The 21,898-nt window shown below is 42.6% G+C and overlaps 1 long non-coding RNA gene across 1 annotated transcript; it reads left to right on the top strand.

Annotated features, from left to right (window-relative positions):
* The first annotated feature begins 15,389 nt into the window (after positions 1–15,389).
* LOC116648394 lies at positions 15,390–21,518 on the top strand. Its single transcript, XR_004302519.1, has 3 exons — positions 15,390–15,669; positions 19,658–19,767; positions 21,206–21,518. It is a non-coding gene; the product is annotated as an uncharacterized LOC116648394 (long non-coding RNA).
* The last annotated feature ends 380 nt before the right edge of the window (positions 21,519–21,898 follow it).

The raw sequence follows: 21,898 nt of genomic DNA on the forward strand, positions 1-21,898 counted from the left end.
CTGATAGAGCACTCAAGATGGCAGCTCACTGTGTCGTCCTGAAAGAAAACAAAGTTTGCAAATCACTCCAGTCTGTTTGTTTTATAACAGGTCAGGAGGGAAAATGACCATGGTCAATTCTCTTCTTACCCCCGTGTGAACTCAGAGCATTTTCGAGCTGCTCAGTGAGCAAAGCCAGGCAGTGTGAGTTTCTGACGAGGACACCATGCCAAGATGGCCTCTCCAGATATAGGCACAGCCTTGAGGTTTTATGTCAGTCTCTCCCTGCCCAACATCATTTCCAAAATAATGGAAAGGAAGATTTGATTTTTCCATGTGAATTCTCCGTAATAATCTTCTCTTATCGCTAATAACCATTTGTGTCTGTTACTGAGCTTTAAGAACATTCTACACGGAATGCTGTATCCCTTAGAAAAGACATAAATTAGGAGTTGATTATTCAGAATTATATATAAAAAAATACACTTTATAAAGTCCATAATTTACTGCAGGGTTGTAAAAAAAAAAAAAATAGTAAGTTCCCCTAGAACACTGAAGTAGTATTAGGTTTTTAAAAATGAAACCAACATATACTTTTTAAAGATATGCACAGACTGTATTGGGGAGGTAGACATGTGTACCTCTTTTTATCAGTAATGTAGTTACAACTGACACTATTACTTTTCTTCAACAGATAATACCGTCTCCCTTCCTGTGTCCCTGATGGTTTTTCCACCACCATTCTCCTTAAGCGAGGCAGTTGTAGAAGTGGCAATTATTGGAGTCACAAAACTCGGGGCCTGACTTTATTACCCAATCATTATGACAATTATCCTTCTAGTTTTCCCTTTGTCCATATATACACATTTCCAAGGCATGTTTTTTCACTACTGGAAAGAGAAAGGCCAATGGATCAGTTACACACACTCTATACTGATAAAGCAATGTCATTAACTTTTGATAAAAGAAGAAGCAAATTATAGCCCTTTTTGCTTAGATTGTATTTTCCCTCTTAGGAACCTGAAGCAAAAAGTGTGTGTGTGTGTGTGTGTGTGTGTGTGTGTACATATATATTACTATATTGTTACATAATTATTATATACTACTAAAATATTTTTAATAATGTCAGGTTCACAGTGAGCTTTCCATTCATCTGGCCAAGGGGGTTGGGGACTGTGTACCTAAGACTACTTGGGCCTAATGGAGAAAGGGCTTTGAAGCCCCAGAATTTTCTAGATGTTCAGAGAGAGGAAACAAAGTCACTTCTTCTCAAGTAAAGCTTTTCTCTTTGTAGGGCACCAGAAATGCAGACATAGATATGGGCTGGGGTAACTAAATGTGTGTTCTTGTGAATGGAGGCCCGTTCCCCCTTGGCTGCCTGACGCTATGGCTCATGGTACGAGGAGCGCCAAATCCCTGTCTGTAGACACTCTGGGGTTGAAGTCCTGGGGGCGTAACTCATGCTCTGCGACAGGCACCACTTCTGCCTCTGTAGCCCCAGTACCGTGGAAACACAGGCAAACCCCTTTTCTGTGCTTCATTTCCTCTCTAAGTTGACATACAGTTGACCCTTGAACAATGCAGGGGTGAGGGGCGCCGACCCCCACTCCCAGTCGAAAATCCACACGTAACTTTTGATTCCCCCAAAACTTAACTACTAATAGCCTACTATTGACCGGAAGTCTTACTAATAACACACACAGTCGACTAAGCTGTATTTTGTATGTTATGTGTATTATATGCTGTATCCTTACAATAAAGTAAACTAGAGAAAAGGGGCACCTGGGTGGCTCAGTTGGTTGAGTGTCCAACTCTTGGTTTCGGCTCGGGTCGTAATCTCAGGGTCATGGGATAGAGCCCCACATCGGGCTCCGTGCTTAGCAGGGAGTCTGCTTGGGATTCTCTCCCTCCGCCCCTCCTCTGCGCACTCTCTCTTTCTCAAATAAATAAAAAATCTTAAAAAAAAAAAAAACTAGAGAAAAGAAAACGTTATTAAATAAATCATAAGAGAAAATACATTTACGGTACTGTCTTTTATTTCTGGTGTAATAATCCGCATGTAAGTGGACGCTCGCAGTTCAAACCCACATTGTTCAAGGCTCAACCGTAAATGTGTGTACTAATATGTCCAGAGACCACTCAGTATGGGTAAGTATCACCCAGTGGTTAAGAGTGCAGGGCCCAGGGGCGCCTGGGTGGCTCAGTTGGTTAAGCGACTGCCTTCGGCTCAGGTCATGATCCTGGAGTCCCAGGATCGAGTCCCGCATCGGGCTCCCTGCTCGGCAGGGAGTCTGCTTCTCCCTCTGACCCTCCTCCCTCTCATGCTCTCTGTCTCTCATTCTCTCTCTCAAATAAATAAATAAAATCTTTAAAAAAAAAAAAAAAAAAATAGTGCAGGGCCTGGAGGCAATGAGCCAGGGTTTTATTCCAGTTCTTCCACTTTTACGAGCTGTGTGAGCCTAGGCAAGTGACTTAAACTTGCTGTGCCTCCATTTCCTTATCTGTGAAATGGGTATAAAAGCAGCACTTGCTGCAGAGGTTGATAGAAGGGTGAAACGACATACCACGTGCCTTGAGTGGTGTAAGGCACATGACAAGCCCTTGATTCACCCTGGCTTTCGTTATGTTAAGTATTTCCGGACAAGGCTGAAGCAGACATTTTTTTCTAAAACCAACCAGTCTTCTACCTCCCGTGGCCAGACTTGAGGATCTTACTTTAGGAACAAGCCCTGCTACTTCGCATCCTTCCACACCCACCACTCCAGGAAGTAGTTATCACCAAAGCTGCCAATGACCTCATTGTGACCATCTCCAAGAGACTCTTATCTCTAATCCTTCCTGAGTCATCCGCCACTTCTGCGATCACTCCTTCCATTCCTTTTCTCACTTTGGCTCTTAAAGTAACATCCTGTGCCTACTGAACTTAAGGCAAGAACTTCAGAAGTTCTTAAGGTGTGTGTTCTACCGCCCCTTGCTTTACTCCAGGCTATAAAGTCCTCAGTGCTTGGCATGTAGTAGATACTCAGTAAATGTCTGGGGCCCTGCCTTGAATTGCGATGTTGAAGAACTTCCTCAATCTCTGTCCCCTTGTGTTGTTTTCTTGATATTTGGGTCCTTGCTGCTCTCCCTGGAATCTCTGCTAAATGAAGGAAATCCTGGAAGGCTGTCTGACTTCTCATCCATCTTTTTCTTCACTTAAGACCTGAAATTCTTTATAGTTAAACTTCCTCTGCTTCAGGTTTCCAGTTTTTGGTGGGGGGGTATATTGTTACTCCTTTTTCCAGGAAATGTAGGAATTAAACCCCTGAAACATCAAAATCACACACAATTATTCTGAAAACAACTCCTTTGGGGATGTACAAGATGCATTCTAGCAAAGGAATCATATTCTCCCAGAGGCAGAACCCAAGAATATGCATTTTAAAAATCAAAGTCCTGGGGCGCCCGGCTGGCTCAGGTGGTAGAGCGTGCGACTCTTGATCTTAGGGTTGTGGGTTCAAGCCCCACGTTGGGTGTAGAGATTATATAAAAATAAAATCTTTAAAAAAGTAAAATAAGAAATAAAAATAAAAACAAAATTCCTTTCTTATACACAGTAAAGTACGATAACCATTGGTTCAATCTCACCCTGAATCCCTTTTGCCACACATCTCAATTCAGGGCCACTTCAACTGAACAAAGGTTATATACCTGTGAGGATCAAAGCTACTTAATATATTAGCTTATAATATTTTTTAAGAAAGGCAGATTTCCCCTTACATGCACACACCTGCACATGTGTGCATGCTCACACACACACACACACACACACACACACACTGAAGTCAACTGTACATGGGTTTTTAAAAATCACCCACTATTTTGGATTATTCACACCGTTAGGCATAGCAGGGCCAATGATACTTTTAGGGAAAAGTTTTAATTTTTAAAACGTTTGAAAATGTTTTAATTTTTAGAAGATTTTGTTTATTTATTTGAGAGAGAGAAAGAGAGAGAGAGCAAGCATGAGCGGGGGTGGGGGGTAGGAGCAGAGGGAGAGGGAGAAGCAAACTCCCCCGCTGAGCAGGAAGCTTGACGTGGGGCTCGATCCCAGGACCCCAGGTCATGACCTGAGCCAAATGCAGACGCTCAACCGACTGAGCCACCCAGGCACCCAAAAATGTTTTAATTTTAATTTCTTTTAAAATCAGAAGGGAGAAAATAGTATAACAATAGTGAATATATATTAATGAATTCAGTCTCGATTATATTTGGCTTTATACCACTGCAGTGGTAGGACGTAGTTTTTAATGGAGGAAGGGGCCCACAAAGGCAAAAATGCCCACAGCATTTCTGGGAACCACAAAAGTTATAATGCAGCCCTGATAATGACCACTGACCTTTTTTAGGTTCCTGTGTTCATATGAAGAATTCCTGGAATACTTTCATATTTTTAATTTATACATTGCCTTAGACTTAGTCTTTGGTATTCTAGTTTCTTTCTATTTATCTTGATCCCCCAGAGACCTCATCTCTTGCATTACCTCTGTTCACTGTCTCTATACTAATGAATTCCAAATCTCGCTCCCCCTCTATCCTTGTGTCAGATTCTAACTTTGAACTTCTCACTGCCCATCGGGTATTTTCCACTTCTGTATCTCATCACTGGCTCAAAACCAACAGACACATCCCTGAGCTCACCTTCCCCTGCTCTTCGGCTCTCACTCTCTGCTCTCCCGTCTGTCTATTAGAATTACTACTAATTTTGCAGTCATTATGAGGCTACCTTCAGCTCAGGTCCTCTCTCCCTCCCTTATCTGGCTGGGCCTTAAGTCCCATGCTCGCCACTGTCCCTATGTGAGTCTCGCTACCCATTCCTCAGCCCTGCTTTCCTTGCCTCTCATCATTCCCACTTGCATTCCAACATGCATTCCCACTTCCTCCTACAACACAATTCCTAACCATCCTTGAACTGACCTTAGCACTCTTTGCATCATTTTTTTCCCCTCTGCTCCATAATTCCACTACTTCAACCCAAACTCCTTATCAGTTTTTAAGGCCCTGCCTAGGTGGATCCCTATGTTCTGACCAACATGTCTCTCTGCTCATGGCTCATGAACACCCGCCAAAGATGACAGTTGAAGACTCCCCTCACTCTCTCATGTTTGCTGTCTTTGTCTTTTGTTTAGCTCTAGATTCATTCATTCACTCATTTACTTGGTAGTCTGGGGGGACTTCTCCGTCCTGGGCATGGTCACCTTAAATGTCCCCTTCCTACCTATTCCAACCCTATATAGCTTTCAAAGCTCAGGTCAGGTCCCCATGTGTGTAGCCCCGGATTTACCCATGATCACTGATCTCTTTCCTCTGTACCCTCAGGGTAGCGGTGTAGTGTCCCAGAATTTAGCCCTCAGTGATGCTTGTGGTGTGGGATTTCTTGACAGTGTCATGGATGCTATTTGCCTGAGTCTTATGAAAGCAATAATCTTTATAGACAATCTACCTTTTCTATCACCCAACTGCACCTGATATCAAGCCCAGGCCTGGGCTAGTGGTGCCAACCCACTGATTATTATCAATAATCCCTGTATTTCAAGTGTTTTCTATACTATGATCCAGGCACTATATATGCTAGACACTTTATATACACTGATCCCTATGAGGTTGATATTATCATCCCTCTTTTACAGGTTGGAGAAACTGAGGCTCAGAGACATTAAGTGACTTGGTGAAGTTTACATAGTTGTGAAGTAGCTAAATTAGAATTTAAGGCCTGACATGATCCAAAAACTGTGCTCTCACTCTCTTTGTTAAATTACCTCTGCTTTCGGTTGATCTGTAAATATTCAAATCTACTCATTTTCTTCCCAGTGATAATTATGTTTGTTTTCTATCTCCGTTTATATATGTAAATTCTTTTTTTTTTTTTTTTTTTAAGTAATCTCCAGGCCCGACGTGGGGCTTGAACTTACAAACCCAAGATCAAGAGTTGCATGCTCTGGACTGAGCCAGCCAGGCGCCCCTCTCCCTTTGTATTTTTAATAGCCTGCTATTCTATCTTTCCGGGGCTCTCCACTTATATCAGACACACTAAATCCTTCTAGAATCTTATCATAAATGCCCACCACATATTGGTTATTTGTGCGATATTTATATAAAATAACTGTAAGCATCAAGCTCACATGTGGACCCACCCAGCCAGTACCTTTGGCTCATGCAATGTAGTATATTTTGTCAATTAAACAAATCTCAAGATTTAAAAAAAAAATCAATAAACATACAATGGAAAGAGAAGTTGGGAACATCGAAATAGTATCTCAAAATGAATACATTATATATAAAAGTTCACAACCAGGAATTCTACAATTGGGTTTGTGGTAATGTTAAGTCATTAATCCTGTGTTCCTCTGTTGTTTCTCCATGTACCCTAACCTGGTGGAGTTCCTGTCAATTCTTTTTTTTAAAGATTTTATTTATTTATTTGACAGAGAGAGAAACACAGCGAGAGAGGGAACACAAGCAGGGGCAGAGGGAGAGGGAGAAGCAGGCTTCCTGCAGAGCAGGGAGCCCAATGCAGGGCTCGATCCCAGGACCCCGGGATCATGACCCGAGCCGAAGGCAGACGCTTAACGACTGAGCCACCCAGGCGCCCCATTCCTGTCAATTCTTAACGCCAGATTATGGAGTTTATCTAGACCATTTAAAGCCTTCCATAATATTAAGAAAACAAAATAATAAATTAAAATTAACTTGCTTTATTATAAGATAGTACTTTTAAGAACTTTTTGGGGGGCTGAAAACCCCTGGAGATATTTGTGGTGAAAGCATCATAGCAAAACAAAATCTGTGGTAGAGCATGCCATCTCATTACTGGGAGGTGATAAGTACTTGCTTACTAGCCCTTCAGTGCAATGCCTTTCGCTTCCTGTGACAGAAACTGTCACCTATCTCCCACTGTCCATCCTCTTCTCTCTCTCGGTAACATCGTCCTTATTATAAAGAGTGATTGCTTTCTTCTTCTTCTTTTTTATTAAGATTTTATTTATCTATTTCAGAGAGAGAGAGAGAGAGCATGAGCAGGGAGGAGGGGAAGAGGGAGAGGTTGAAGCAGACTCTCTGCTGAGTTGGGAGCCCGACTCCGGGATCATGACCTGAGCCAAAGGCAGACGCTTAACCAACTGAGCTGCCCAGGCGCCCCAGTTCTTCTTTTTTTTACACCTGAATCATTATTTGCTCTCTGTTCAAAAATAACTCAGCCAAATAGATTTTCCTACTAAAGCTATGATGTCAAAACAGAAAATTTCACTCTAACCTTTTGTTTTATTTTGCTTATTTTGTTTTTATCTATATCTGTTTGCCACCTTTATTCCTGAAAGAATAATTTGGGAATTATGCAATACTCTAAAATAGGGATTAACAGGAAATGTTCCTGGACAACTTTGGTTTGTAAGAGAAACAAAGAATTTATTGCTGACTTGGTTACTAGCGGCAGGGTAATCAGAAATTCTATGAAGGAAGCTGGAAGCTGACCTCTTTTAAAGTCACTTTAAAAAGCTGAGGTTGATTTTGTAGTTCTTGGTCAGAATCTCGTAACCATTTACTTTTTTATGTGTGTGTAACGTAGTGGACATCTGCTGCTTTTTCCTGCTCAACTTCCATTTCTTCCTGTGATACTGGGATCCTAGTTTTCTTTAGGAAACTACCCCTCCCTGACTCCCAGTCCTGGTAGTTCTTAACACCAGATTATGGAGTTAATCTAGACCATTCAAAGCCTTCCATAATATTAAGGTGAGCAGTCCAGAGGGCTGGCTATTTTGGCTTTTGCCAGTTGGATGATTATTTGCCAACCTTCCAACGGATGCCAGTGGGAACAGCGCTGCAGGCCAAACGGGACTCTTTACAACTGTGTGTTCCTTAGGGGGAAACACTCCCAATACAAATGATTGAAATGGAAACCGGATGTGCAGGTTTCCCGAATAAAAGCGCACACAGATAGGCCATTCCGGCTCAATCACGAGGAGCACAACAGGATCTGTCGGGATGGTCGCTGCAACCTCTATCGCAGAGAACGAGCGGCGAGTAGCCCAAATGAATGGGGGTGCCGAATGGCACCTAATTTGCAGCGGGAGCTCAGCACCTTTCCTCTCTTTGCTGCTTCCCCGGAACAAGGAGGAAAAGACATTAGGATGAAGGATAACGTGCTATCGACACATAAAGATGAAAGAGAGAAGGACACATGAAATGTCACTCATTTGAAGGTCTACTTTAGCCTGTTCTGTCCTTTTACCCCCCAAAACACATTGCACATTATTTTACCCGTCTGTGGCCCACTCTGGAGCCCAGGGCACCCGGGTGCTCCTGGTTTATCCTTGAGCCCAGCCACGTGAAGCTGCGGCCCACCATCCGAAGGGGGGTAACTGGTGTATTTTACTGTCTCTGCTGGGAAGAGGGCATAGATGTGTCAGATCCCTGTGTGATGGGTGGAATTGCGTCCCTCAAAGAGATTCGCTGAAATCCTAATCCCTGGGAGGTGACCCTGGGGGTCGCTCAGTCCAGGGTCACTGTGAATGTGACCTTATTTGGACATAGGGTCTCTGGAGATGTAATCAAGTGAAGACGGGACAGTTAGCAGGGGTTAGCGGGGGCCTAATCCAACCTGACTGTCGTCCTGACCAGAAGAGGAGAAGAGACCCCGGAGAGGACACCGTGTGACACCAGACACGGAGATTGGAGCAATGTGTCTACGAGCCAAAGACATGCCAGAGAGTGCCAGCAATAGCTGGAGGGAAAAGCAAAGCACGGGACAGATTCTCCCCTCGAGCCTTCAGAGAGAGCATGGCCCTGCTGACACTTTGATCATGAACTTCTAGCCTCCGGAAACGTGGGAATAAAATTCTGTTGTTTTAAGCCCCCCCAGGTTGTGCTCGTTTGTTACAGCAGCCCTAGGACACGAATACACCCTGCTGAAGATCAGTACAGGCATGCTACTGTGAAACCCACTGCACAGAGGAGACGGTCACCCCACAGCTGTCCCGCGTGGTCATAAGGAACGATGCCACCTTCCACAGAGGAGGTGCAGCTGTCCCAGGATTCAAGATGCGCCTCTAGATGCAGCTGTGCAGATGTGCCACTGGACCGGGGACACGTGGAGGGCAGGACGCGTGCCTTGTTCTCCTCTGCATCCCTCCTTCCGTGCCTGAAAACCAGAGGTGCCCAATAACTGTGGAAAGCATGAATGAGTTCATGGGACAGTGTTTTCCGGATGAGCGATTAACATTACTTTCTGACATCACGGAAGTGTTTACGATCCTCTTCTGTGAAAATGTAAGTGGCCAAGACATCATATCAGATGCCTTCATTGGCGAAACCCACTCTTAGACCTGGAAAGACACAGCCTTGGGCTTCTTTGAGATCTGATTTGGTCCCCGGCGCTCTAGGCGGCAGATGTAACCGGTAACACCTTTAAAAAAAAAAATCTGAAAATCCCACTGATATTGTGATTCTGCTGCTCAGATGTGGCCTCAGTTTCTTGACTTTTTTTTTTTTTTTTAAGATTTTATTTATATATTTGAGAGAGAGAGAGAGAAAGAGCGTGCCAGCAGGGGGAGGAGCAGAGGGAGGGAATTCCAAGCAGACTCCCCGCTGAGCATGGAGCCCTACACGGGGCTCGATCTCAGGACCCTGAGATCATGACCTGAGCCGAAATCAAGAGCCAGATGCTTGACTGAGTGAGCCCCCCAGGCGCCCCTGTTTTCTTAACTTTTAGGGCAAGGTGTGTTACTCTCCATTTAAAAATCAGCCCACCCAAAATGATAGCCTTCTGTTTTGTGCATGAATTCATCTTAAATGCCTTTTGAGGCTCTAAGTGAAAGGTACTATCACCAGCAACAACCAATAAATGAAATAAATGCCAGATATAAAATCAGCCACATGGGCTCCTGGAGGGACATGGAATGTGTGGGGGTTTCATTTGCTGAATGAGGTACGTTTTAATGTTGAATGAGAGCTTTTTTTATAAACTGAAAAGGCTATAAAGAAGTCAGTCACTATGACTATTATTTTTCCTATACCATATCCTTGATTAAATGACTAACCCAAAGATTCAGTAACCAACCTTTTCTCTTCCCCGGACTGTGATTTCTTTACCCAAATGAGTAAGTTATGGCTAATATCCCAAGATCCCAGCTAAGTCCACTTTTTCCTTGGAATCTATGATTCTATCAGCAGGAGTGTCTATATACCTAAGTTCCTGAAATATGAGAAGACATTTGGTGACTCTGCTGACACATAATATTAAATTGTTTGACATAAATTTTTCAGACTATGTTTTGTATAATATAGAAGATAAAAAAAGGTAAAGGGGGAGTAGAACATGAAAAAGTATCAAGCATTTAAGAAAATATATATATTATAATAACAACTAAGATTCAACTTACCTAAAGAGGAGAGGAAGAGTATATTTATGATTCACATGAGTATATGCCATGCTCATTGAAAAGTAGATTTTTAGAAAAAAAAGAGGAGCACAAGCTTCATGATGCACTTAGAAATCCTAGCTGCCTTTTAAATGTAAACAGCAAACTTAATTTTTTATTATGTAAAAGAAAAAGTTGAACTACCCCTAACTTCATTGCATAAATCAAACGTCATATTCAAAAGTGACCATTGTTGAGTTCTTTGGAATCAACAACTTTTTCTGTGGCTAACAGTGTTTCTTGATATTCCTGAAATCAGCTAAAATGCTGGAAAGAGCATGTAGAAATATAGAGTCAAGAAGCTATTAATAGAGGATTTTGAATTCAACGGAATCAGCATTTCTTGTATATTTTATTTGCTTTTTTAAGACAATAAGCCTTTGATTTAATGTGTGTGCTAGCCTTGAAATCAACTCCCTACAGAGAAATTCCTGGTTCAATGCAGGGTCCATCAGAATGCCCTTGAACCTTAGGTCACAGGCCACCAAATGTGGACAAGGCAACACAGACCATTGATAATAGAGGAATCTCTAGAGTGAGTGCTCCCGAGACGCAGGAGAAAAACATGAAAGCAGGAGGAATTCTAAACTCTAAAGATGACAAATACTTAGACTGGTCAGGCTAAAGGAAATGAGGCAATAGGACTAAAAAAACAAAAACAAACATAAAACCCCCCCAAAACAAAAACCCAAACCTGTCATTTCTCTCCATAACTTTCTTTAGATAGTCCTTACATGTTTTAAGAAAAAGTTTTAAAAATATTTTAAGAAATATATAACAAGAGCTGTTCAACATGCTTATGTCCCTTGCCCTAGTGATTCTGCCTCTAGATATTTGTCTTAAGAAAATATCAGAAGTGTGTAGAATGATTTTGAAGATGTGTGTTTAACTGAAACATTATTTGTTTTTTGTATTTTTATATTTGTAATATAGAGGAACTGAGAGACAAGCTCAATGTACAAAAATAAGAAAAAAGTTAAAAAAATTGGGTTCAATCCATATGATGGAATGCTGTGTTGATATTTTAAAATCCTATTTTCAAAGATAGTTGTTCATAAAGGAAAATGCCCAATCTGTAGCACTCAAAAAAAGGGCAGATACACAATCATATATTCCATATAATCATAATTTTAAATATGTATATGTGTCCATGTATATATAAAGAAAAAAATTGGAAAAACACACCAACATGTTAACTATCCCTAAGTGGCAGGATTTGAGATTACAGGTGATTGTTTCTGCCTTTGTAAATATTTTAAGTAGTATTTTTTAAGTCTTTTAAGATTTTTCTACAATGAGCCTGTATTGCTTTTAATATCAGAACTATTAACTTTTAAGGTTAGGACATTCACGGACGTTCCCTTAAAATGACAGTTTCCCCCCTAAATCAGAAATGTGGACACTGTGTTTTGGGTTTAATGGAGCAAGGTGCAGAATTATGATTCAATGCTAGATTTTCACACATAAGGACCCAGTCAATGAATGGATATTTACAGAGCACATACTCATTCAATCAACCAATGCTTATGGAGCACTTGCCCTGTGCTGGCCACTGAATTCATGCCCAGGAGCCAGGGGACCTCAGGGAACAACTAGGGGTGGCTGGTGAGGGCGAGAAGCTCTTGCTCTGGGTATTCGTGAATGTCACAAATCACTGAGGAATGAGACATTCCTAAAGGTTGGGCAAATTTGCCCAAGCTGACTCCCAAGGAGTTGAACCTTTGCTCACAAGTCCAAGACCCAGACCCCCCTGCTCAGCCGGGCTCACCGCTGAGCCCGGAGGCAGAGTCTGCGGGTTTCCAGCATGACGTAATGGCTGCTTCGTCACCTGCAGTCTTGTCTCGGAAGCTCTACTGGTCCTAGAGGCTTGGTTTGTAATATCCTTGCACAGCTTAGTACTTTCTTAGCATTCTGTTTAACCATTGACAACTTGATATTCTGACCAATGGTTACGGTATTTCTCCGTATATTAGGTTGACAGGTTGTTGATTTCCCAGATCAGTTCGCTCTCCTTCCCTTCCTCTCTCACCCCACCTCTCTCCAGTTTGCAAGCTTCTATTTTCCAGTGGCTTTATCTGCATTTTGTAAGTACACTGAAATAGGAGAAAGCAGGAGCTCTGGGACCACGTGGCCAGCTCTGCACAATCAGATCCTCGGGGCTTGCTATTCCTTAAAGTCACTGAGGATGGAGCCGAGGCAGCCCTTCATCCCCCAGAATGAATGCTGCCCTGTGACTACCGGTGGCGGGAGCACATTGCCCAGGGTCACATATGGTCTGTTTGGCGGGAGCCCCACGCTGTAAAGGGCAGGTCTGATTGTGAACATTTTAGTCACTTTCCAGAGAGCCTCCTGGTGAACAGGGAAGCATGTAAGCAGGTAGTTTTCTGCTGCAGAAGCCACCCAGATGTGCCTTCTTCCTACATGGGCCACGGCTCTTCCCAGCCCCTGACGTTGGGGTTTCACATGAGTCACCCAGAGAGGCTCATTAAATCGCACTCATTAAACCGCACCAGCGCGCCCCGCAATTTCGTTCTCTGTAGAGCAGGGTCCACCACCCATTCTGGGTCTTTCCAGTCAAAGTGGCTGTTTTTCTTCAACCGTTCCCTGCCCCTTGGGATAATGAGAGTCATTTACAAGGATAAACGTTTAAACCTCATTAGGAGACAGCATAGCCTAGTGGTTAATAAGCACCCTTGTTTCAAATCCTATCCCAGTGGTGCGCAAGCATTGTGTCTTTCAGGAAATGTACTGAAGTTTCCTCACAGGGGTGTGGTCAAGTGATAATTAGCGTTGCCCCTTGACCCAGTGCCTGGCTGATAGGAAGTCCGCAGTAAAGGTAGCTGTTACAGTTATTACCCGTTCCCTACACGACAGTGTCCCTAATACAGAATGTGCGCCTATGCACGTGCGAGCGCACATGTATTTGGTGCGTGGGAAGAAAGGAAGGCTGCCACTGACAAGGCTTGCTTGCAGAGTTGCCGTGGTTGGACTTTTTTTCCTTGGGAAGATAGGAATGTGACATTTCTTACATATCATATGGGGAGGTGACTTCGATGTTTCTTTCGGCTCTTCATCATTTGAAAGGGCATCTGGTGACAGTGAGCTGTTTTAGAGGTCTGTCTGTGAGCTTTGCTAAAGTTAAAAATAAGTGAGACAGTGAAATTTTGTTTGTTCTCTAAAGGAAACCTCTTTCCGCCTCCCAATAGCACTGACGGTGTAATGTGCGTTCTGACGTACCCTCTCCTTACAGTACCCTCCGCGCATTTCTTTTCCCCATTTCTTCTCCTTTTCAGAAATAGGATCTCTCGAGCAGTAAGACAGAGCTTCAACTATCCCAAAACAGGGAAACTGTGAGATGGCTCTTAAAGGATATAAGCTAATACTAATCACATAATATGTAATAATCGCACCTCTATATATATGATACATGGTACACAACCACCATAACAATCCCGGCCCTCTTTGGGAAGGAGAGCTGAGCTCTAGGCAATTGAGGGCTTGTCCTTCAAAGCACCAGAAAATAACTAACTAAATAAATCAATAAAATAAAATAAAATAAAATATTTTTTAAAAGGAAGGAAGAAACAAAAGACAAGATGTTTTGGGTGGAAAACTTTCTGAAATGTAACTCAATCTCGACTGCTTTCCGAAAGAGTCTGGGAAATTTACATTTAACACCCTGTTTTCTTTTCTTGGTCTCGAAGTCGTCATCATGAGAACCGATTCTAATGCTACTGTATGACAAAGTTATGTGCTTAGGCAATTGAGATAGGTAGGACGTTTGCCTGCACACTAAGAAGTCCCAAACCACTGTACCTTTTAGAATTCTTGTGTCTGCTATCCACAATTTTCCATTTCCCCCTTCTGTGGGCTGTCAGCATTACTTCTGGTCAGTGTGTATGTCTACAGCAAAAGGCCTCTCTACTCCTCATTTCCTAAGTGCTGGAGGGGTGAAAGCGAGAAAATCACACTGGTTAAGGCTATGTGTACAATAAACATAAATATTTCCTGAATCAGGGTCTAAGGGCTACTTCTCCCAGGAGAGATGTATATGTCTAAGAAAAGTATTTCTCAAGTTTTGTTTTAATTTTAAAAGATTCCTTGTTTCAAAGCTATTTTCTGGATAAGTGAGGTTATGCAACGGCCAGTTCTATGTAAATAAAAAATATACATATAAAGTATTGTGGAGCTTCTCACTCCCGGCTCTGTCAGCCGTTACTCAAGTGCTTGCATTCAGATCATATATTTCCTCGGTGCCCTGAAGTTTTGAAAATTTTAATAGCCCTGTGGATGGAACTGACATGAGAGGAAACGATTTCAAGTCTCCTGCAGTGATTTTTACACTCATAAAAGTGTTCTCAATGTACCAGAGGCAGTGTTGGATCCCAGAGAAATAATATCCTCAGAAATCTAACTCCGGTGCCATCTCCTTTTGGAGAAAGTTTCCTGTTTTTCCAAATGCTTTATAAGATGCATTTTTCCATGACTGGCCGTTTCTGTTTAAGATTCTATTGGTCACACATGTAACCTAGGCCACTGGCAGGCCCTCGGGATTTCCTGGCAGAAACCGTCGTGAGTATTAAAAGTCAAGGGGTTGGGAGCAGTGAGTCACCAGACACCACCACATTCACCCGTGCGATGCTCCTGATTTACAGCTTTGTCCCACTTCCTCGGGTTGTCCCCCACAAGCAGAAGCAACTCAGGAGGCTGAGGAACGCAGAGCAGATTGTGGCTGGGCTGGCCTTCCAGAAAGGTCCACGCAGTGGTTCCTGGACCCTGGGAGGCCTCCGCTCTCCCCACCCCCACTGTTTATATTAGCTATCACGCACGGAACAGTCAGGTGGTACGCTGCTTTGCAGTCAGCAAGTTTATCTTGTGTTAAAGTTTTACCAGTAGAAGTCAAGTCATGTTTACCCCCGTTCTGCAGCAGGTCATGTGCAAACAGCACCTGTGAACCTTTTCAGCACACGTGCTGGACTTTCTCCTTCATAGTTCTCATCACAACAACTGTTGGGGGGAAAGCCAGCAATTGTTAAATCTCTGGCAAATGTGAAAATCCTCACCAGAAATGGCTGTCACTGCTGTCAAGGTGCACGGGACGTTACGTTTGCCATTGTCGGAGCACGTTCGTTGATTGTAGACGTCAGTCCTAGCATAAACCCAAACTCAGCACACACGTAAGAACTCTGAGTGCAGCTACCAGGCATTCCCTCCGTGAAACAAGCGTCCTCGACAGGTAGAATTTTTTTTTTTTTAATGTGTCAGCATTTAAAAGGATTCTATAAACTGGATTTCATCGTACTTCCCCATCTCTTTATTTAGTATTTATGTATCAGTCACAGTGTGTGAAGCGCTGTTCTAAGTGCTTTAAAACACTAATTCATTTAATATTCAAACAATTTTGTGAGATAAGGACTATTACCCCACTTTACATTTATGTAAACCGAGGCACAAAGAGATTAAGTAATTTGTCCAAGGCCACATTGCTGGTTAAAGGATGGAACGAGAAGCTGAAACCAGACCAGGGCAAGAAGAGAACCCCTGTATTATGCTGCCCACCCCACCCCCTGTGGTTATAAGTATTGGTAATACTGTTCTTTTTGTTTTTCCAGACAAATGGAACCAAACTTGAGTTTTTAAAATATCTATTGTATTAGCTTGCTAGGGCTACCACAACAAAGTACCGAAGACTGGTCATAATATGCTAGCCATTAGTATGCTAGACATTATTAACAAAATGTCAAAACAAGGGGCGCCTGGGTGGCTCAGTCCGTTAAGTGTCTGCCTTCAGCTCAGGTCATGATCCCAGGGTCCTGGGATTGAGCCCCATGTTGGGCTCCCCGCTCAGCGGGGAATCTGCTTGTCCTTCTCCCTCTGTCCCTCCTCCAGCTTGTGCACTCTCTCTCACTCTCTCTCAAATAAATAAATAAATCTTTTTAAAAATGTCAAAACAAGCTCCATGTGCTTTAAGAAGAGATAATATTCAAAATGGCCATTGGGATGCCAAAGTTTCGAGAAGTTCTCGTGTTTTTTGGGGGGGGGCGTAGTTTCTTTGACAAGTCTCTCCAATTTGAAGTGGGTACTATAACTATGAGACATAGTGCTGAAACCACTATTGTACCTTGATTTCTTCCCTTCCTCTTCTTATACCAAGTGTGAAGGTGTGGGGAACTCTTCATCTATCTATTATCTATCTGTCTGTCTATCTATCTATCTATCATCTATCTATCTATGTATCATCCATCCATCCATCCATTCATCCATCTATCATCTCAATAGACCACAGATTGAGGAGTGAAGTAGTCATCTTATTAGTTAATTGCATTTTTGGCAGGTGTTTAGAAAGACTTCATTCATTTTAGCTTTCTCATCATAAAATGTGTCCTTTAAGCCAACTGTAGAAAGTATGAAGTCATATAAAGGGAAAGAGCTTTATGGCAAGAAATCTAAGGTAAGCCATCTTTTATGACTACAAGTAAATCCCGGGTTACAGTGAAAAATCAGTGATATGTAGAAATAATAGGTGTGTATATATGTAAATGTGAAATATCCTACAGTGTCTGGCATGGAGCAGGTGGTTAAAAATATTAACAGGCAGGCAGGCATGTGGGCCCAGTTTCTCCTGACAAATGGCAGAAATTGAGACCAGCAATGATTTTGGTCCCCTTGATGATGAACCACATGTAATACTATAATTTTACTTCTCATATAAGGGCAAATATTATCCCACCCCTGCTAATCCTAATTCAGATTCTCTGTCTTAGCTGTGTTTGTCATTTCTGCAACTACCACTCACGGCCGTGGAAGCGCAACTGACACCAGTTTGCAAGCATTAGACAAGCATGAGCGTGAGTAGGCCTCAGTATTTTGGGCAATAGCCAGGTGGCTACTGTGGCGGATCACAGTATTGTTCACAATTATTTGTTCCCTTTCCTTTATGTGTGTTTTTTTTTTTAAGATTTATTTATTTGAGAGAGAGAGAGCACGTGAGTGGGGGTGGTGGGGGGAGCAGAGGGAGAAAGAGAGAATCTCAAGCAGATTCCACGCTGAGCACAGAGCCCAATGCAGGGCTTGATCCCACAACCCTGAGATCATGACCTGAGCCAGAAACCAAGAGACAGACGCTCAACCAACTGCGTCATCCAGTTGCCCCCTCCTTTATTTTTTTTAAAGATTTTTTTTTTTTAAAGTAATCTCTACACCCCACGTGGGGCTCTAACTCACAGCCCCAAGACCAAGAGTCGTGTACTCCACCAGCTGAGCCGGCCAGGTGCCCCTATTCCTTCTCCTTTAGAAGGATTATATATCCAGGGAGCCTGGGTGGCTTAGTCGGTTAAGCGTCTGCCTTCAGCTCAGGTCATGATACCGAGGCCCTGGGATCCAGCCCCACATTGGGCTCCCCGCTCAGCAGGGAGTCTGCTTCTCCCTTTCCCTCTGCCCTTCCCCCCTGCTCATGCTCTCTCTCTCTCTCTCAAATAAATAAATAAAATCTTTTTTAAAAATAAAAGGATTATACATCCTTATAGGTCAAGTATGGTCCCCCCCTTCATTGTCCAGCTTGATCATGTGATTGACTTTGAAGGACATGTGAATAGACATGATACATGCCATTATAATCAGAAACTTTAAATGTGATTCTGTGGTTCAGCTTGGTCTCTTGCTCTGCTGCCCCCTCCTAAGAGAACAGCAGATTCCAGATGAGGACTACTCCTTCCTCCGCAACCTGGAATGGGAAAAAACATGGGACAGAGCCACAAGAGACCCATAATCTACATGTATCATGAATGAGAAATAAACTGCTGATGTGAATTACTGAGATTTGGGGATTGTTTGTTATGTAGTGAAGCTGACAAATACAGTCACACAAGATTTTGTTGAGATTTGCATAAATAAAACAAGGGAGAATGTTAGTGAAAGAAGATATTACATTTCAAGCCAGTAAGGACTACTTTATAAACATAAAAGAACCTGTAGCTTACATAGCATAATATTTGTTGGAAGAATGTGCCTTAGAAAATCATGATACCTCAGGTATATACCAAATGCCTGATGCAGATTAAGGAGAGCAGATATTTAATACAGACAGAGCTTGTTTCAAAATTGTTGTCTTCCAGAATTTTTGTTTATGTATGCATATTTATGTGTATGTGTGTGAATACTCACACACAATACCATTTTTATTTTTGTACTCTAACTCCCCATTTTCTGAGTTCTTGATCTTGCCAGCAGAGGTTTTATCAATATTTTCCAGGAATGAATGGCTGATTACAGATTATAGCTCTGCAATCCAGGAGGGTTTTTGATAAGTGGTTATTGAATATAGATATCAGAACGAGAAAATTGGAGCACCATGACAAGACTTGAGGCTAAAACAATGCTTTTCACAGAGTAGGTGCTAAAAAGTACTTGCTGATTGAATGAATAAATTTTAAAACCATGGAGTTTAGGTAAGATAAATTTATATCACTATAAAGATAACCTTCATAGTGAGGTTTGTTTGCTGTATATATAATTATGAATTAACTTCCATCTCATCTCAAAAAGACTCTGGGTGAGCTCACTCTAGAAGACATGCCTCAGAGAAGTGATTTTCTTTTTCTTTTCCTGTTGGCCCACCCAGAAAGGGGAATCATGAGTAAGAAGAAAAGGTCTAAAATGTTTTGAGAACTTTTGCACTTTGTAATTATATTCTTTTGGCCCTTTTCTCTGCTTGTTGAATGTTTTTGGATTCTTGCTATTGTCCCTATGATTGATTCAAGCCTACTATGATGCTCTTCTTAGATCCCAATTCATGTTCTTGAAAGGACATTCTTTGGAGGACCATGAATTGAGAGAACACATTCTTTGAAATTTAGAAATAGGTGGATCCCAAAAGTATCCAGGGATCCATTGTCACTTAAAGTGAGCACATAACTGGGGCACCTGGGTGGCTCAGTCAGTTGAGCATCTGCCTTTGGCTCAGGTCATGATCCCAGGGTCCCGGGTCGAGCCCTGCTTGGAGGAGAGTCTGCTTCTCCCTCTCCTTCTGCCTCCCTCTCTCTCTCAAATAAACAAATAAATTTAAAAAAAAAATGAGCACATAACTTCATTCATATAATACAAGGTAGGTAATTCATTGCTCCATTCCCATCCTTTCACTTATATATTCTCTCTTCTACAAGATCAGGCATATCAAATGTGGCCTGTCATGCTGCTAACTTGTAGCTGATTTGTTTGCCTCTCAGTGCGGTTACGAAAGCTTGTGAAGTCAGGAGCTGGGGCAGCCATCTTGCAAGCATGAGGAGGCAAGCCTGAAGACAAAAGCCAGCAATGCTGAGGATGGAGAAGCCAAAAGGTGGGAAGAAACCGGGTCTTCCATTTCAGCCTCTAAATTTACTAATCCTTGAACTACTCGGCCCCCAAACTTCTTGTTATGCAAGGTAATGGGCATCATTTTGTTTAGGCCACTTTGTCAGGTGTTCTGTTCATGACAGCCAGAAGTCAACCAGAATGATTGCTTGGCCTTTTACCCTTTCACAGATTGACTGTTGTGCCCAGACATGCCTGGCTCTCAGCAGAAGAGCTCCTGTTGGGCTCTCTGCTATAGGTGTCTCTGGGCTCTGTGAAGAAATAATGAACTGCTTGTGGGCCCAAAGTCCTCGCGGCTCCTTTGCTTTGTCTCACATATAGGCCACAGCAAGCACTCAAGAGTAGCAACTGCTTATTTTTTCATAAAATAGGGGCTAAATACATGAATATATACTTTTGAGACTATATAGATGCTCCTACAAAGAATAGTTAAGGGCCCTGGAGGGTGACCATACTCATGTGAGTCCTAGCTCTGTCCTCCCTTGACTGGGGCTAGGTCTCCCAGGGAACCATGGTGTTACCTACCTTGTGAACCCGATCCCATGAGGTTGCCAAGAAGTTGACTTCTCTGCCTCTATTCTGTGTGAGGGGACACTTGGCATCAGTAAGTTTCCTAAATATAAAATAGTAAATGTGTTCTAATTAAATAAATTAAGTACTTGGGAAATTAAACATAAAAACTAATAACAAACCTCCCATTTACCCCCAGCAATCATTTAGGCTTACACCTCCCCTGTTAGCAGGACTAAGAAGCCCCAAGAATGGGCTGAAGCTGCCATTTCTCTGTCCAGAACCCTCAATAGACTGTATGTTCTGTGAAGGCATTAGCTATGTCTGCCTGGCTCACCCAGTGCCTGCCTGAGCTTCTGTCTCCTTGTAGGTGCTAAATACCTACATAAAGGATGAATAAATGATGAGCTGTAATGCGAGGCCCAGGGCTATGAGAGGTTCAGCCATATCAGATCCTGGCGGGGACTGCTCCTAAGGGAGTCCTGCTCCGTGAGCTCCAGGAGAACAGCAACAAGGATGAGTTAGTACATTGTTGGCAAAAGGGCTTCACTGAAATCTCACTGTAAATTTGTTGCAGAAAGGGCACTTGGGCATTTACTGTTAAACAAAGACAGGAATCTATAACATTAATTAGGACTTCCATTTACTGAGCAAATACTGTCTCAAACACTGTGCTCTGCTTCAGACATTCATTTAATCCTCCTGACCACCCCACAGGTACTATGGTTGGCAGCCTCTAAGATGTCCCCTGATGACCCCCACCTCTTGACATCTACACCCTTGTATAATTCCCTCCCCTTGAGTGTGGGCTGGATTTATATACTCAGTTCTAAAGGACAGTGTGGTAGAAGTAATGGGATGTCACTTGCAAAATTAGGTTATAAAAACATTGCCTTCTATCTTGGGTGCTCCAGCTGCCATGCCGCGAGCTGCCTTGTAGGGAGGCCTATGTGGCCGAGAACTGAGGGAGACCCCCAACCAATAGCCAGTGAGGAGCTGAGACCCTCAGTCCGACAGTCTGCAAGAAATAGCATGCTGCCAACAATCACACGCGTTGACGTGGAAGAGGGGTCTCACCCAGTCAAACCTTCGGATGGGACCACAGCCTTGGACGACAGATTAACCGCAACCTCATGAGATCCCTGGAGCCAGAAGCTCCCAGCTAAGCCATGCCTGGATTCATAATCCACAAGAATTGTAACATAATAAAGGATTATTGTAAGCTGCTACATTTGGGGGTAATTTGTTGTGCAGCAATAGATAATATAAGGAGGTACTAGTATTATTTGCACTTTACAGAAGAGGAAACTGAGGTTCAGAGTGGACGGGAAATGGTGAAGCCAGGATGTGGACTGATGTGGTCTGACCTCAGAGGCTACATGATTAATGACGAGAGTCAGTTTCAGATGGTGTTAAGCACGTTGCTACTGTTTAGCCAGAGTAGGTACTGTGCAGAATCTTTTTTGGAAAAGAATCTTCTTTGGAAAAGCTAATATGTGTCCTCCCAAGCCAGGTAAAATTTTTGAAAGATTCCAAAAGCAAAAAAAATTTACAACATGCAAGCGATCATAGAGCATTGCCATTTAATTTCTAGCAAAGATGACCTC

Source organism: Phoca vitulina, unplaced genomic scaffold (genome assembly GCF_004348235.1).
Source record: "Phoca vitulina isolate PV1807 unplaced genomic scaffold, GSC_HSeal_1.0 scaffold43, whole genome shotgun sequence".
NCBI lineage: Eukaryota > Metazoa > Chordata > Mammalia > Carnivora > Phocidae > Phoca > Phoca vitulina.